The sequence below is a fragment of the Jatropha curcas genome, chromosome 1 (genome assembly GCF_041381405.1).
Source record: "Jatropha curcas cultivar XTBG-Jc1 chromosome 1, XTBG_Jcur_1.0, whole genome shotgun sequence".
In the NCBI taxonomy this organism is placed as follows: Eukaryota; Viridiplantae; Streptophyta; class Magnoliopsida; order Malpighiales; family Euphorbiaceae; genus Jatropha; species Jatropha curcas.
Window position 1 is genome coordinate 14,210,022 of NC_143151.1, and position 6,213 is coordinate 14,216,234.

The 6,213-nt window shown below is 34.4% G+C and overlaps 1 pseudogene; it reads right to left on the reverse strand.

Moving 5' to 3' along the window:
* Nucleotides 1-4,850: 4,850 nt before the first annotated feature.
* LOC149499034 (uncharacterized) lies at nucleotides 4,851-5,895 on the reverse strand (annotated as a pseudogene).
* Nucleotides 5,896-6,213: the final 318 nt, after the last annotated feature.

The following is a 6,213-nucleotide window of genomic DNA, read 5'->3' on the forward strand; positions in this document are numbered from 1 at the left end:
ACTTCAAGTCCCAATATCACTTATATGTGCTCAAAATCATAATAAATTCTTAATTTAGAATTCACATAAATCATGAAATTCATGCTTTTTGCATAATGACTTAACGTAGAAAATTTTTATCATAAAAGTCATTTTTCATATTTAATGCATATGTTTATAAAAGAATTCCATCATAACCTTTCTTAAATACAAATAATCATAATATTATGCTAAAAAAGTAAGTTCCATGGCCTATGTGATAAGTATATATATATATATATATATATATATATATATATACCCATGCATGATATGTAAAGGGAGTGGGTCGAATACCTACCTCTTGTAGTGTAGCAGATGAACAACCTCTAGCCTCGAGTTACAAGTCTGCTGACCGTAGGAGCAATCACGATCAAACGAACTGCTCTTGTTGTCCACAGTCTAAAAGCCCTATTATCTCTTGTAGCGATGAGAGAGCAGTCAGATTTTTCTAAAGTGTATTCTTTTTGTTTCTGCTTTTACGTCTACGTAAAAAGAGAACACGTCTCTTTTTTCTTTAAATTTAGTTGGATTACCATAGGTTGAAGGAATCCAACTAAAACACAAACTCTCTAAAATAATAACCGACTAAGATATTTAAACTTATTTAAATGCTCATAATAATAATTAGAAATATTAATTATTATCACATATTATTAATGGACATGGGTTAAAAAGGCTAGTCATGGCCGTACCCATACCCGTCCATTTATTCCAACATCTCCCACTCGCTTATGATGAGACTTGACCCACACGTAGCTGGACATTCATACTTAGCAGTAGACCGTGCGACCAGCATACTTCAAGAGTTCTCTGCTATATAGTTGTTATAGATATATAGCATCTCAGAAAAAAAACTCTTCAGAGTAGAAAAGTGTGTAATACCCCAGATTATTTATTACATTTATTGTTAGCATTGATCTCATAACATAATTCATGTTCACAATTATGTTTACTTATAAACATAATTGGTCGACCTGTGAATACGAAAACTCAAATGTGACTGCAAAATAATCTTCCATTCAAATGAATTCTCTTGATCATAATTCAACTCGCTTTTCTAGAAATGCCCTATTCAATTGCATCATTTATGATTTTTTGGCAACATTGTAAGATAACAATCACTGAATTATATCTTAAGAATCAATCAAAAGTCATAAGGGTACAGGTTTAGAGAATTATTATTCTCATAAGAGTCTCACATAACCAACATTTGAGATCACCTACCTTGGTATCTCATTTGGTCGTCATCTCGCACACGTGGTATGCGCACATGTCATAGTTTTATTATCTCTCCTTCCATATGGATGCATGTCTACTAAAACATAGATTTAGTTTTTAACACTATGCAGATGATAGTTCAGACATACTTATTGTCTAACTTGAGTTCATTAGTCTGCTCAATAAACCTAAGAACTCACTTCTGGCGACTAAGACAGATTTCAATATATTTACAAATAATTATATCCATCATAATATCTTCATGTTATACAAATCTCATTTCTCAAAAATGAGTCGACTCGTTTGTTTTAAGCACAAACTCTTCTGATTATCACTTAGACAAATTGCTTAAAATTAGTCTTAACTTTGTTTATCACATAGATAAACAAAGATGATTACCCATGTGAGAAGGTCAATCACGTATCTATCTAACATGCTTTTAATGAATCAAAACAGTCAATGTATAAAGAATATTCACACTCATGTATGTATAAAACAATCAACACGTCTTATCATAATAAACCAGGTGAAAATGTCATAAAGCTAAAAAGAAATTTAACATTTATGCTGTCCTTGAGATTTTGTATGTCCTCTAAATACATCTATAGGCACAGGTTTGGTTAATGTATCTGCCACCATTTCACGCGTAGATATGTATTTCATATTCACCTCTTTTTGTATAACCATGTCTCTCACAAAATTGTACTTTATGTCAATATGCTTAGTCTTGCAATAAATTTTGGATCTTTAGTATAAGCTATTACTGCTTGACTGTCACAGTTGATTACAACTATTTTACTAATAGCACCAACAAACAAATGTTCAAAAAATCTCTTCAACTAGACCGCTTCTTATACTACAGCCAAAAATGCTACGAATTCAGCTTCCATTGTGGACAATGCTATACATGATTGTTTCTTACTACTTCAAGATATGGCGTCATTGTGAAGTAAGAAAACAAAACCAGAAGTGGATTTCTCTCATTTGCATCTCCTGCCCAATCGGCATCTGTATAGCCTCTCAATTGTAAATTATGACCTTGATAACACAATGACTAGTCCGCAGTACCTTTAAGATATCTCAATATCCTTTCAACTATTATCCAATGTGCTGGACCTGGATTGGATTGATATCTGCTTACCATCCCAACTGCAAAACAAATATCTGGTTTGGTACACATCATTGCATACATTAGACTTCCAACCGCGTTTGCATAAGGAACTCGCTTCATTTTATCTTATTCTTCCGAAGTCTTAAGGCACAATCTCTGACTCAGGTTATCACATTTGGCAATAGGAGTATATATTAGTTTACAATCACGCATCTTGAATCGTTAGAGGACCTTCAAAACGTATGCCTCTTGTGAAAGAGACAACAATTTCCTTGAACGATCCCGTGAAATCTTAACTCCAAGGATATACGTTGCTTCACCCATGTCCTTCATTTCAAAGTTGCACGATAACTAAGCTTTGACATGAGTTATATGTCACAAACATATAATGACATGATGACAAATTTTCCATATGATCTTTTTATGTAAACACAATGATCTTCGTCAATCATAAAAAAATCATTCGGCACAATTGTTTTATGAAAACGAATATACCATTGTCTCGAAGACTGCTTTAGCCATAGATTAACCTCATCAATCTACAAACCTTGTGTTCTTGGCCTTCTTTGACGAAACCTATTGGTTGAATCATATAGATTTCACCATCCAATTCTCCATTGAAAAAAACAGTCTTTACATCCATTTGATGTAATTCTAGATCAAGGTTTACCACAATTGCCAAAATTAACCTTATGGAAGCGAACTTCACAACAAGAGAAAAAGTTTCTTCATAATCAATTCCTTTCTATTGGTTATAGCCCTTTGCAACGAGACGGGCCTTATACCTCTCGATGTTGCCATCAGCTTTACACTTAATTTTGAGAACCCTCTTGTTCCCAATAGCTTTACGCCCTTGGGGAACATCTACCAGTTGCCAAACCTATTTCATGATCATAGACTCCATTTCCTCTTCCATTGCTTTTATCCATTTATCCTTGACTGGACATGAGAATGCCTCCTTGACACTCTTTGGTTCCTCATCATCTTGTGTGGTAATCATGAAAACTTCATTAATGCCTTCGACCTTAAAACGTTGACGAGGAATGTTTCCACGATTACTACGTCTTAATTGTGATTCTTAAGGAACATTTTCATCAAGATCCATAGGACTCCCACTTAAACTAGGATCCACTAATGTTCCAGTAGGACCTGGATCTGTACTCCGACTTAGACCAGGATCACTCTCATTCGGATCTATTAGTAAATACAAATTATCCACCAATATCCTCCCACTCAAAAAAAGTGATCCAACAGAGTCCTTATCTAAGGTCTCAAAAAGAGAAAGAGTATGACGTAATTCATTCTGCTTAGGAAAATCATTCTCTAAAAATGTGGCATCTCATGATTCAAATTCAGCTATATCTCTATTTTCATGCTCACCTATGAAAACATATCCTTTTGATTATTCAGAATATCTCACGAAGATACTCTTTCTACCTCTCGGGCCTAATTTCTCATATTTATGAGAAGTATCATGAACATAGGCGACGCATCCCCAAGATTTTAGGATGCTTAAGTCAGGTATTCTACCTATCCATAACTCATTTGGTGTGGAAGTGACTGATTTTGTGGGTACACAATTGAGCACATAGGTGGCTGTTAGCAAAGTATAACCCCAAAAAGCGATAGGCAAATTTGCTTGAGCCATCATTAACCTAACCATTTTAAGAAGCATTTGATTTCTTCTTTTCACTAGACCATTTTGTTGCGGTGTTCTTGGAATAGTCAACTTATGTTCTATTCCTTTTTCATCACATAATTGTCTGAACTGATCAGACAAATATTCCTGACCATGGTCAGTTCTCAATGCTTTGATTTTCTTGTCTAATTGATTCTCAACCAAGTTGATATAATTCTTAAAGCATTGTAACACTTCAGATTTATGTGAAATAAGGTAGACATAACCAAAAAGTGTATAGTCATCCATAAAAGTGATGAAATAATAGGCTCCATGTCATGCCCTCAAATACATTGGACCACAAATCTCAGAATGAACTAATTGAAATGGTATGCTGGCTCTAGTTCCTTTACCGAATGCTTTTCTTGCTGTTTTTTCCTGCTAGACAATGTTCACAGATAGACAAATCCACCTTATTAATATTAGCTATAAGACTTACTTTTGCTAAACGATCCATTCTTTGTTGACCAATATGGCCAAGTCTAGCATGCTAAATATTCACATCATTATCATAATTTTGTGAATTTATAAAAAGGAAAAGCTAGCATTGGAATTAGTACTTTGAACAATATCCAAAACAAGAAAATTATCCACAATATAACCAGAACCATAAAATGATGTTCCCAAACACAAACATGCTGAATTATTATGGAAATACCAACTAAACCTTAGTCTAAGCAAAACAATAACTAAAATCAAATTTCATTGAATCTCCAGAGTATACAAGACGTCATGCAAGAGTAGGGTCTAACCATCTCGCAAAACTAATTTGCATGTGCCAATTCCCTTTACTTTAATGTGCACATTGTTTCCTACATAGATCTATCTTGTCCCAATGGGTACATGACGAAAATCCATGAAGGCTTCTTGATCCCTCTTCACATGGTCTGTTGCTCCCGAATCTACAATCCATAAAGGAGGGTACTCTGTTAGAAAAATAGAACTAGCAACAGAAATTTCACTCACACATGAGTAAATATGTTGTACCTTCTTAGGCGCAATGCAATCCTTAGCATAGTGACCCTTATTGCCACAATTGAAACATTTGACCCTTGCAATGTTTTTCTTCTTAGAACGCTTATTTTGCAATGTTTTTCTTCTTAGAACGCTTATTCTTTTCAATTATATTTCGCTTAGTCCTCTTAGCCCTTTGAACATGTTTTTCCTTGCCTTTTGGATTAAATCATTTTCGCTTCTGACCTATAGTTCCATGTGGACCATATCCAACCACATATGCCACTGCACTTGATTGCATAGCATTAAGTTGATCGGCTTCAAGTTCTAAATGTCGTGAAGCATCATTAAAGGTGTTTATGGTCTCATTATGTGTTAGGTGCATCCTCATATGCTCCCAACTTTCAGGTAAGGAACGGATAACAGCTTGGATTTTTTTGTTCCTCAGTCAGTACATGACCAGCATCATATAACTCACTTATCATGTTGGACATTTCTCTTAAATGCCTCTTCATTGTATGTTCAGACGCTTTTTATAAGTGTCGAACTTGATGGTGAGTGACTGAGGTTTTGTACTGGACACACCGCCAAACATATTCCTTAAAGCTTCTCATAGGTCTCTAGCGAGTTGGGAACTTTTGAATTCCTTCATAATCTCATCATCCATTGCACTTAGCACTGTGATAAGTGCTAAGGAATTCTTTCTTTTCCAAGCTACAGAAGCATCATGGTTCTGCCTATGCTGAGCCGTGTTGCCTTCCTTAGGTTGTTCCATAGTTTCATTCAAAGGTTCAAGAGCCTCTTGCTCTTCCCATACATATTGGATTTTGACACTCCATATCTCATAGTTATCACAATTTAAATTGGTTGCTTTGTTAAGTTCAACAACTATACTCTTCGAAGCAGATGCCATTTGAATAGACATAAAATCTATATGTGTTGACAATATATACACTCTCTTATTAATGTTTTATACATGCATGAAAGAATATTATTTTCACACTCAATTGCACATACTAATAATAACTCACATCATACTTAGAGTCAAAAGGTTATTATGTTTCTAATGATCATCAATATATAACATGAGATAATATTTATATTGCAAATGTAGCAAAAATAATAATTAATGAGTAAACAACAATTATCGTAACCAAGTTCCATTGCGAACCATAGATAGAATAATGCTAATTTCATAGTTCCAAAGAAATATGATAAAGTCATTCACGAA